General features: G+C 44.8%; 1 pseudogene; it reads left to right on the top strand.

Annotated features, from left to right (window-relative positions):
• Positions 1-1503: 1503 nt before the first annotated feature.
• Positions 1504-5153, top strand: LOC142835924 (large ribosomal subunit protein eL18-like; annotated as a pseudogene).
• The last annotated feature ends 7466 nt before the right edge of the window (positions 5154-12619 follow it).

Raw genomic sequence — 12619 nt, 5'->3', positions numbered from 1 at the left:
CCTTACGCATCTCAAAGACAAGCAACTCAATGCTACCTCAGTGGGAACAGAGGTAATCATGGAGATAAAAACCAGATAGAAATGCCAGAGGCTTGAGGTGAACCACGTAGGAGTTTACTTCCAGGCACGAACCCTTGAAGAACAAACTAACAAGCCTGCTGACATCACAGAAGCTGCTTGGCACACCCACCAAGTGTCCATGCTTCTTGTGTCCTTTGTGCGCTCTCTCTCTCTCTCTCTCTCTCTCTCTCTCTCTCTCTCTCTCTCTCTCTCTCCCTCCCTCCCTCCCTCCCTCTCTCTCTCTCTCTCTTCTCTCTCTCTCTCTCTCTCTCTCTCTCTCTCTCTCTCCTCTCTCTCTCTCTCTCTCTTTCTCTCTCTCTCTCTCTCTCTCTCTCTCTCTCTCTCTCCTCTCTCTCTCTCTCTCTCTCTCTCTCTCTCTCCTCTCTCTCTCTCTCTGGATTTTTCGTTCCTAGTGTGCTGCCTCAGAGTTGTGAAGGGGCTGCTGTAGCTCCAGAACATTCTTCTGTGTCACAGGTAAACATGTGGAGGAAAGGCGCTCCAGACAAGCGTGGCCTGTTTCTGCAGGGGCCATGATCCAGGCAAGCGTGGCCTGTTTCTGCAGGGGCCATGATCCTCATCCAAAGGACTTTAAGCTCCATCCATTTGGCCCCAGTTCTCTAACATGGTGACCCCTTGGTGCAGAGGAAGGTGGAACACAGGGAGTTATGGTCACTGTTGAGTCAGTGAGAAGATCATGTTGTGATCACAGAACTCCACGTGCGGTTTTCTGAGGATTGATTCTAATCGGCACACCTCACTCTTTTGAGTCTATGAAAGAATAATTTTCTTCTATCAAAAATTGAGTTAAGGAGTGAGTTTGAGGCCAGCCTGGTCTACAAGAGCTAGTTCCAGGACAGGAACCAAAAGCTACGGAGAAACCCTGTCTCGAAAAAAAACAAAAAAAAATTGAGTTAAGGAACATCTGTGGACCTTCGCTGTTCCCCCAAATCTAAGCCCTGAATTTCCCATTGGGTTCTGCACGCTCCCCCTGGTCTCTATGAGCAGACATTTGTGCACCCTGGCTCCTGGAATTCCCTCTGCCTGGAATTCTTTCTTCTCGTTTCATCTGCTGATGACTGCTCATCCAAACGGTCTCACTTTAGACCTCCCGTGAAGTCCTTTGGGTTTAGAACACCCCAGGCTTCACTCACTGTGTGTGGAGCTTGTAATGGTGTGGCTGTCAGCTCCTGTCTGTCTTGTGCTATGTCAAAAGTTCTGAAGGTGAGGGTATTACAGAGTCCAGCCCCACATCTGATGACAGAAGCAGCAGCAGGAGAGGTCCAGGATCTTGGCAGAACTGGGGAACGGCCACCAAGGAGAAGACACGCAGTGTAAGAGCTCGTTCCGTGATGTCCTTGCTTATCTTGGAGAATAAGTGGTGGTGTGGCCACTTCAGTCCCACTTCCTGTGTGTGGATGCGTGGGCTGGGGCACATATACATGTATGGGTGTGGAGTTAACGCATATGAAGTTCTTAGACATCAGGAGGAAGGTCTTTTTAACAGCAAAGATGTCGGGTGAGGGGACTCTCCTTTCTTGGGACTCTTAATTCTTCCTGTCTTTTTAGCTTGCCTCAAACTGATAATTCAAGAAAGTGTAGGTATTAGAATATAGATCGAAGACCCTCGCACAACTGGGCAATTAGCTTGGTTTCAGTGAGTTTGTAAAGGTAACAGGAGAGTGTAGGAAAGAAGAGCCCAGGAACCGGTTTACATCCGGATGTCGCCAGTCATTCATTCTGTTTTTGCTGCTTAAGCACCAGTAACATGTTCCATGCTGACTGTAAAAAATTTAGCAGGACCCGTTTCCTGTCTTGTCTTACTAACAGAAGCAATGACGGTCACAATGGAGATAAGGGACGAACCTGTAAGAAGACTCAGGAAAGTGCTGTCCTTCCCCTGGTGGCTTCACTGGGGAAAAAAAATCTTTCTCTCAGGTCTTGGAGGATGTGAAAAAGTTACCATAGAAACAAGAGAATAGTACTTTCAGTCTGCATGTGAGGGGGATGAACGGACACAGGCGGATACATAGAGATAAAAGAAAGTCTGCTGTTGGAGATAGATGAGCAGTGTGAAGGAGCAGAGCAGATTACAGGGGGTGGGAGGTGGGGAGCTGAACACAGACAGGAGCAGAATGAGCGCCTTGCTCCAGCTTGTTCTGTAGAATATGTGTAAATCAGTGGGATTTCAGGCTCTGCCTTGCCCAAGGAGACCCTGGTTTTTAAAATGCATTCATTCATTCATTCTCTGTGTGCATGTGTAGACACCAAGGTGTGCGCTCTATGGTGCATCTGTGGAAATCGGAAGACAGCCTTGGGTCTTTGTCTTTCGTGTTTTGTTTTGGTTTGGTTTTTTGTGTTGTTGTTGTTTATTTTGAGACACTGTTGACAGAGGTTTCTGTCCCACCAGGTCCCACATCCGATTAGTCCCAAAGAAACACACAGAGGTCTACATTAATTATAAACTGGTTAGCCTATTAGCTCAGGCTTCTTATTAACTGTTATAATTTATATTAGCCCATAATTCTTGTCTGTGTTAGCCATGTGGCTTGGTGCCTTTTTCAGTGAGACATCCTCATCTTTCTTTCTCTGTGTCTGGATGATGACCTGGGGCTGCCTGCTGGGATTGCTAGCAGTCCACTGCGTATGTGCCGGTCTGGATCTGCATCCATCCACCTCCCCACTCCTTCCTCAAGACCTGGTCCTGTCCCTCTTCCTCTGCAGCTGGACTCAGCTGTACAGTTTCCCTGGCAAACCTGTGCCCACATCACCTGGCTCAGGGCAGCAGCAGTCTCTCCATCCTGGTTAGGTTTGTTATCTTGTCAGTAAGGGCATGCATACATCCCTTTTGGTTTTGGTGATTTGGTCTCCAAGGCCTCTTGAGAACTCCTTATCTCTTTAACCCTTTGTAGTTAACCTATGCTCATGCACACACATACTCACACATGCAGAGACAGAACTATGTGATGTCTAACGTGTAATCTAAGAATCAATATTGGTAATGAAGATCGGAATGAAGAGAACTGGTGCTCCCCCTGTCCAAATGGGAGCATGCTGCAAATTGCTGCCATTGGAACCCACTTGCTTTGTAAATTTATTATTGTTTAATAAATTCGAACACCGTGGAAGGTTGTAGACTTGTTTGTGATGGCATGCTTACGGCATGAAAAGAGTGCCTAGTGCTAGGAAGTAAATCTTAGAGCCGCGCTGGAGATCATTGGGGCATCTTCCTTGCATTTTACAAAAGCCAGTGGTGAGAAAATAGGGTACAAGGAGCCATAAAGTGTGGGTGGAAGCAAGGCAGATGTGGTGACCCCGACTCTCCGGAAGGGCACTCTGGCTTGGAGTGATGGTAAGAATGTTAGTTAATGATGGTCTTACTGCAGGCATTGTGTTTGGTTGTATTTGAGTCAGCCCCACAGCCCAGCCTGGTCTCACACCCACTAGGCAGCCAAGAGAGGATTTTCTTGAACTTCTGAGCCTCTTGCTTCTATCTCCTGCATGCTGAGATTACAGACAGAAACTCCTATATCTGCTTTGTGAAGTGTTGGGAGTCAGCTGAGCTATACCCCAACCCTGCAGTATTGTTTTATAGTCAGATAAGCTAAGTTGTTGGTGGGCAAGGTGATTTAACCTTATGATTGACAGCTGTCAGTCCCCTCCCTTGTATGTGGTTGCCTGGAGAGGGAGCTGTCAATACAATGCTCCCTCGTTTGACAACTAGCTTACCCATCATATGTCAGCCCACTGCTTTTCTACTTAATAAATGCCTGAGGAAACTATGCTCCCACTTAATGGGGTACTGTGTCAATGGAAGAAACAACTCTCTCCTCAAAGGAAGAAAGGAGATAGTTTATTACAAAGCAAAAGATGAGTGACCAGGGCCTAGAAACACAGGTTCAGTTTGCTCTAAACACTGTATTCTATAAGGTATCAGTTTTATGAACTTTTATAGAAACGGAACAAAGCCATAAATTGACATACTTTTCAAATAAATCAAATAGAAAGGTTCAGCAAATGGGTAAAGAGTCTGCTATAGGCCCTGAACTATCTGAGAACATTCTTGGTTCTTTGATTAGTGGACCTGAGGGGTCTGTTTGAACACTCCAAAGGATTCATCTAATGGCCACCTAAATGTTAGGACATGCACAAAGCAGGAAGCTATGGCTGCTAAGGGCCCTAAAGGTCGCCCAAGATGACTTGGTCCTGCACCTAACATCCCAACTGTTCAACATCGCTGAAGTTCTAATTAGTCAGTCAGCCTTTGCGTTCACAGCTTTTCCCCCAGGAGTTCTTGTTCACAACTGCAGCCCTATACAGCCACAAGGCTTTGGGTATCAAGGATTAACACTATGCAGACAACTGGACTAGGAAGCCCAGCCTGTGGGCACCTGGAGCTCAAGAGCACCCACATGAAGGGAACCATTTCTTATCTATCTGTAATTTCTATATGCACAGAGCAAATTGCCCCCCTGGCCACCTGTTTGTAGAAGAGGTACTGAGAATGTCACAGAGCGGAACAGGGTTGATCTTGTCATTGAAAGCAGTGTCATGAGCATCCTGCAGTAGAATCATAAACGTGTTTTTATCGTCCCGTGATGTCAGAGTTTAGTGAATAAAAGTAAATTTACAGGACGCCATCATGGGTGTTGACATTTGCCAGAACAAGGACTGAAGATTCAGCACAAGAAGCCCAAGAGCCAGGACATCTACCTGTACCTGTAGTTAAGAGGCACCAATCAGGTTCTGAATGTTATTCACGAGTCATGCTCACCAGCCACCTCCATCCCTGTCCCCGATGATCTGAAAGATGAAGCTTCCTGGCCGAGAGGACAAAGGAAGAAGGTCACAGATGATGTGCAGACTCTGGAAGAGCCCAAGCTGAAGTGCACTGCACTGCGCGGCGTCAAGGCTGGGGTAAGATCCAGCTGACCCTGGAGTCTCCCAAGGCATGGCACCGTGCCCCTGTCTGGTTCTCAGAATTTGGCAGGGCCCCAGGAACCGCACGGAGCCATACCAAGCCCTGCATCCGCTCCAAGGCTTGGAAGATGTGGTGTGCCTGAGGACGAAGGGCCAGCTGTGGTTACAGAAACTAACCCTGGATCTTACTGTTATTTTAAAAAAAAGCTTTGAATATTGGGGGGGCGGGGAATAAGGTCACAAGGTGTGGTGGTTTCCCAGACACTCCCACTTTTCTTGACGCCCCCCCCCCCAGGAAGTCCAAACACCGATTCCTTCCAACTTATTTACTGATATTAATTTCACATCACACATAACGTATCTCATAGTGTATGTGTATATATAGGTTACAAATGACCTCAAAGGAAGAGTTAAAGAAACAAGGAGGGCAGGAGGCCCACCTGGGGACCTGTTAGGAACCAGTGTCTGCAGGGGGAGCTAATAAGGCAGTGGGCGGTCTCCGGAGAATGTCTGTGCTGCGGCTGCTACTGTCGGACTTGACTGGAGGGTCAGGAGCTGCAGAGCTGAGTCTGCTGCAGAGGCAAAAGCACAAGACTGATTTTAGATGAAGAAATAAGGTAGATGAATGGATGCAGGTCTAGGGAAGGGATCAGGAGGGTAGGCAGAGTGCCGTTCCAATGAGCAGTAGCAACAGCACGGACCGAACTAAAGCCCTGGGACCCCTGGCGTCCCTATAGTGTTGGTCTCTGGATGCCTGTACCAGGTGGTCAGGCGACAAGCCAGTGGGGTCCTTGGTCATCATGGTGCTAGCTGTCCGTGTTTGAGGGACAGGTAAGGGAGCTACAGCTTTCTTGGGCCTGGTGAGTCTGAGAGTTCTTGGTTGAAGCTTTCAAGGTAAGGTTCTAATAAGCCCGTGTGCAGATTCCCAGTTTACCCAGGAAAGTTACAGAGCGACAGCCTTTCTGCTCCCAGCCGTAAGTCGTTTATCAGTCTATGCTGGGAAGCTAGTGGTAGGCGCATGGGGCCGTTTGCCTGTCTCCATCCTCAAGGCGCGACCGGAAACCCACTGTTTTCTCTGTCTGGCGTAACTTAGGGTAGGTGTGCTCTGCATGTAAGAGATCACAGGGGAGCTCACTGACTTAAGAAGCTTGAGGTAAGTCAAATCTCACTCATCCAGTTCATGAACCTGTCCCCGTGGCGGCCGTCTGTAAGCCAGGTGTCTTTCTGTGACACCATTCTCCTGGGGCCCTCTTAGGTCCTCAGAGTTTAGTCACACAGGAAACCACACCTGTGGTGTCAAAGGTCAAATGTAGCTGGGAGGAAGCAGTCCAGTTTCTCTGCGGTTTACTTAATCATACAGAACGTATTTGAGGCTGAGGTCCTGGGATTGGGACTTAAAACTTGTTCAGCAAAGGGACCTTTGCTTTTGCCCTCATTGGGAGGCTGGAGAATGAGAAACTCAGAGCCACAAGCGCAGAGACTAAGGATGACAGAGCTCCGTTGTGACTGTGACTGGGTACACAGGTAATCAAAAAAAATGAATATCCTCTATGAGACCTGCTAGTCACAGAGCTGGAAACAACCCAGGCCCTAGGTAACAGAAGTAGGAGACTCTGCCTGATCTCCTCCTCCAGATATTTTATGAATGTGGCTATTTGGTCAAGTACTCACCTGGAGATGTAGCTTCTTGATCCAATATGGCAGTTCTGGTGGCATCTGCTTCTGGGTGTTAGCCAGGGTCCCAGCTCCTTGTAGAACTTCTGAAAATGCCTGAGAGGCTGATAGCTGGGCTGTCCTAACTATCTATCTGTGTGACAGTGTGCGGAGGGTTAGGAGAGGAGAGAGGGAGAGAGAGACTGAGTTCATGCCTCGCCCATGCTAGGAAAGCATCAATAATGAGATGCGCCTTGGGCCTCGTACGGTTTGAGTCCCTCATAGGCTCATGGATTGGAACACTCAATCACCAGTTGGGTTATATATAGGTATAGAACCTATGGGAGGAGGTGTGGCCTTGCTGAAGGAAGTATGCCACTGGGGGGGGGGTGTCTTTGAATGTTTACAATCTTGCCATATTTCCAGGTTTCCCAGCTTCCTGTGCATAGACAATATGTGATTTGCAGGTCCTCTGCTCCCCGGCCCTGACACTGTTGGGCTATGCTTTTCCAGCGTTAACAGTATCTAATTCTCAGAAACCATAATATGAATCCTTTTTAAAAGCTAACTTGGGTGTTTTATTACAGCAACAGAAAAATAACTAATCCAAGCCCGAAAGCAATATTTTTAAGTGTTCATTTAGAAGAGAAATACAGACAAAAGAATCTAAATTTTACCAAAAAGCTTGGTTTGGATTTGATATTTTTGTTTGACTTGTTACTATATGTGCTATCAAAATACATTTTAATTACTAGTAGTACATTTTCCCCCAAAAATATTTCTTTGGCAACTGTAAAATTAGATGGAATAGTAGAGAAAGTTGTGAATTAAAGATTTTGGAGATTAATCTTCAAGTCAGTGGGAAATGCAGAGAATTTTTAAAGTAAAAAAAAATAGCAACCCCACTGATAAGAACAAAGAAAATCCAAAATTTAAACACTACCTAAATTCAGACCAGCTTCTGTGCTGAGTAGAACTAGAAAACCTGGGGACCTGTAATTCTTCCTGAGGGTAACAGTGGGGTTCAACCCAGAGAATACCATTTGATTCCCTTGCCTTGGGATGTTTGCTGGGATGGAGGCACTGCCGAGGGTTGGGCCAGTGTGTCTGTAGATTGAAGGCTGCAATCCAGAGTCTGGTAAGATCAGAACCTCAAGGAGCCCTTTACTTTGAGTTATAGCCTAGAGAAAAGAGCAAACCAGAAGCCAATCATGTTCTCTGTGGGCTGGGATCTAGTTTCAGGTCATCCGGCTAATGCAGAAAAGCCGAAGAAACTGTCTAGTAGAAGGTGGGCGCTCGCACATCATCTGCCTGGCTGCACAGTGTCCTCAAATCGTTTACACAAAGACATTTTCAAATGCATTGTCTGGAACCTCATCAAAGGCACGCAGTGACAGGAACGCAACAGAAAACCTGGGATGAAGGTAAACAGAAAGAACAAGCTACAGAAGCAGGTACGCAGGAGTCCTGCCCTGGGAACAATCAGACAGATGGATGAGGAGGCTAAGGGTCTGACTGGAGGGTCAGCAGAGAACTTAAGATCATCAAATAACATTTAAGAGATAGACATTACAAAGGAGCCAAACAGAAGTTTTCAACTGAAATGTACGATGACTGAATAATTCAGCTCACAGGATGAAGGAGAGCTTTAGCTGAAGAACACGGATCTGCGGATTCATGAGATGGCTCAGTGGGTAAGGAGGTTTGCTGCCAAGCTCAACAACACAAGTTCCATTCTGAGACTCACACGGTGAGAGAACTGACTCCTACAAGCTGTCCTCTGACTTCCACAAACAGGCCATGGCACATCTGGGACATCCTGCATTAAATAATTGTGAAGTTTTTAAAATAGGGTTATTAGCCCCACAGTTGCCGAAGAGGGAACACTCCCAACAATCCTGAAACAACCAAAAAGGAAAGAAAGGGAAAAAATAGATAAAAATAGTATTATAATATAATGTGTGTTACTTCCCATTTTTTGAAAAAGGAGAGAAATGTTACTCTAGAATTCTATGTCCAGAGAAAATACAGAATAAATACAAATTTTTTATTGGTTTTATTAAGCTATACATTTTTCTCTGCTCCACTCCATTCCTCTCCCCATCCCCTTCAACCCTCTCCCAAGGTCCCCAATTTACTCAGGCGATCTTGTCCTTTTCTACTTCCCATGTAGATTAGATCCATGTATGTCTCTCTTAGGGTCCTCATTGTTGTCTAGGTTCTCTGGGATTGTGATTTTTAAGCTGGTTTTTCTTTGCTTTATGTCTAAAAGCCACTTATGAGTGAGCACATATGATATTTGTCTTTCTGAGTCTGGGTCACCTCACTCAATATGATGTTTTCTAGCTCCATCCATTTGTCTGCAAATTTCAAGATGCCATTTTTTTTCCTGTGGTGTAGGACTCCATTGTGTAAATATACCACATTTTCCTTATCCATTCTTTGGTCGAGGAGCATTTAGATTGTTTCCAGGTTCTGGCTATGACAAACAATGTTGCTATAAACATAGTTGAGCACATCTTTGTGGCACAGTTGAGTATCCTTTGGGTATATACCCAAAAGTTGTATTGCTGGGTCTTGATGAAGGCTGTTTCCTAATTTCCTGAGAAATCGCCACACTGACATCCAAAGGGGTTGTACCAGTTTTCACCCCCACCAGCAGTGGAAGAGTGTTCTCTTTACCCCACAACCTCTCCAGCATAAGTTGTCATCAATGATTTTGATCTTGGCCATTCTTACAGGTGTAAGATGGAATCTTAGAGTTGTTTTGATTTGCATTTCTTTGATGACTAAGAATGTTGAACATTTCCTTAAGTGTCTTTCAGCCATTTTAGATTCCTCTATTGAGAGTTCTCTGTTTAGGTCTGTACCCATTTTTTATCGGATTATTTGTCCTTTTGATGACCAATTTCTTGAGTTCTTTGTACATTTTAGAGATCAGCCCTCTGTCCGATGTGGGGTTGGTGAAGATCTTTTCCCATTCTGTAGGCTGACGTTTTGTCTTGTTGACCATGTCCTTTGCTTTTTCAGAAGATTCTCAGTTTCAGGAGGTCAAATTTATTAATTGTTTCTCTCAGTGTCTACGATACTGGGGCTATATTTAGGAAGTGGTCTCCTGTGCCAATGTGTTCAAGTGTACTTCCCACTTTCTCTTCTATGAGGTTTAGTGTGTTTGGATTTATGTTGAGGTCTTTGATCCATTTGGACGTGAGTTTTGTGCATGGTGATAGACACGGATCTATTTTCATTCTTCTACATGTTGATATCCAGTTATGCCAGCACCATTTATTAAATATGCTTTCTTTTTTCCATTTGATATTTTTGCTCCTTTGTCAAAAATCAGGTGTTCATGGGTGTGTGGATTAATATCTGGATCTCTGATTTGGTTTCATTGGTCCTCCTGTCTGTTTTTATGCCAATACCAGGCTGTTTTCAGTTCTGTAGCTCTGTAGTAGAGTTTGAAGTCAAAATTCTATGTCTAGTGAAAATATAGAATAAACACATTAAAAAATAGTTTAAAAAAACCCTCTAGAGTTGTTCAACTGTAGTCTAAATAGACTCGCCAAAGAAGAGGAAAACTAGTCTCGGGGTCTTGAAGATCAGACGTTTGGGGAGGATCTCAGGAGTAACAGAAATATGAAGTACCAGAGTGTGTAAATGTGATTAGTAGCAAGTATAATGTTTTGAGGCTCAGGAGGTTAGGGAGGATAAGCGGGAAGGAATTAAATAGCGTCAAAGTCATCTTCAGCTGATACATTGACGAGGAAGTATATGCATCAGCTTCCTGTAGAAACAATACTGAAGAAACCTGGGTGCTTCAGAGATCTCAGTGCCAAACAGCTGTTACTCAAAAGGTGGGCACTGTTTTCAAGCTGAAAGATTTTAAAATTAAATTGGCAAAAAATAACCACCCTTAAATAGCTTTTCTCCCCCCCCCCTCACTCTTTTCTCTCCTCTCCTCTCCTCTTCTCTCCTCTCCTCTTCTCTTCTCTTTTCTCCTCTCCTCTCCTCTCCTCTCCTCTCCCCCCCCCTCCTTTCACAGACGAAAAATAAAAAGTAGCAAGGGAACAACTTGGTAGGTAAAATGTTTAAATTATTAGGAGTCCCATCAGGGAAAAACGAGTCCCAGATTTTTCTTACTGCAAAGGTGAAATAACAAGGAACAAGCTGATTCTCACATCTTAAGCAATCCAAAAATGTGGTAAAGACATGAGATGATTTGTAAACACTTTAAACCAGGCAACAAAGAGCAGTGGTCTGTGAGAGACACCATGATCGCAAATATCTACAACACTCTATCACGCCACAGGGAGAAAGCAGGTGTGGGCAGAGAACTCAGCTCTTCCCTGAGGCAAGGGGCGGATAGGAGAGGGTAAAGGAGCTAGGGTGAAGGTCTGTCAGAACAGACGCCTGGAGAGGAAAGTTGCAGAAGAGATCCAGGAAATCTTCAGAGTCAACTTGGTTGGATCTTTGAGTGTGAGGTCAGCCTGGTTTATGTAGTGAGTTCCAGGCCAGCTGGGACTTCACAGTGAGACTTGGACTCATTAAGATTTGCTGCCCTCGCGAAGGACCTGGGCTCAGGTTCCAGCACTCACACAGAGGGATTCAACAAATACCTGTAACTCTAGTTCCAGGGATCTGACACAATCTCTGGCCTCTGAGGGCATGCAGGCACTTACACACAGACATAAAATAAAAATAAATAAATCTTTTTTAAAAATGTGAGACTGCTCAGTTCAGCCAGAAGGCAGCAGGTATTCGGGAATTCATGTTTTGGTGTCCTGATACGTTTCTCTATTTTTTAAAAGTGATATGTAACATTTCGATGAAAGTGAATTCAACTTGACTTATCTTTGGCAAATAATTCTTGACATACTTGTCTAGCATGTTTCAAAATCTCAGGCCGAAAGTTCTTCATTTTTAATCCCTATGATTGTAACATTTCTGAGACGTCCTGAGACTAGAGCATGTCACAAGCACAGGTTAGCTAATCTGCCTCCACCCAGGGAGGAGGACAAGGAGAGTGGTTCCTCGGATCTCTTTAGCTCCCGGGCTCTTTGCCTCTTAGCTTTCCCTCCGTTCACGGAACCAAGCGTTTCACTATCTGGGCTTACTAGTTTCCAAACCTTTCAACTCCTGTCTGCCCACTCCTGTCTCCACTCCTTGGTGCGGAAGTCAACACAACATTGAATGGAAATAACCCCCACGTGCCAGCAGCCAGTGTGTGAACTGCTTTTCTATGGAGACAGTCCCCGGGGTTCAGGGCTAACAGGTCAGAGATCTCAGTGCCAAACAACACTGCACATTCTATGTTGATTCTCTTTCTCACAATTACTCTTCTTGCAGACTTCTGAATATTTTATGTATATCACTTGTTTTGCTGCTAGTTCTTACCCCAGCTGCTTTTACTCTCCTTGAGTAGCTTAAGGACAATGGATGTGGACATTCACACATTCCCGATTCTCCCAGGCCGTGCAGAGCTCCCATCTTCTGCTGTATGTGTGCATTTTAACAAAGACTCACAAGCCAACATGCTTCTATACTTGATATTTGTTTTTAAATAGAATTTTAAATATCAACTATAATATTCTAAACAAAATAATTTTAAATGTTTGTCTATTAAAAATTCAGAAATAAGTAACTGTTTTATGACACATATGGATATCTATAGGACTTAATTTGCAAATCATCATTCTTTTAAAATACATTTATATTGTGGGTGCGTGAATGTTGGGGAATCTCTGTGTGTGTGTATGTATGTATGTATGTATGTATGTACATGTGTCAAACTGCACATGTGGAGGTCCTAAGATTATTTGTGAGAGTCAGTTCTTTTCTTCCCTCGTGTTACTTCCACAGGTTGAACTCAGGGGTCAGCCTTGTTGGCAGGAGCCTGCATGAGTTGCTCCATCTTGCAGAAACACCACTTATAGCCCTTTATTTGCAAAAGCAGCTATAGTCTAATGTGTTCTCCTGTGGCTACATTGTG

This window comes from Microtus pennsylvanicus, chromosome 15, assembly GCF_037038515.1.
Source record: "Microtus pennsylvanicus isolate mMicPen1 chromosome 15, mMicPen1.hap1, whole genome shotgun sequence".
Classification (NCBI taxonomy): domain Eukaryota; kingdom Metazoa; phylum Chordata; class Mammalia; order Rodentia; family Cricetidae; genus Microtus; species Microtus pennsylvanicus.
Note: the sequence above shows the minus strand (reverse complement) of the source record. Positions and strands in the feature narration are given on the sequence as shown.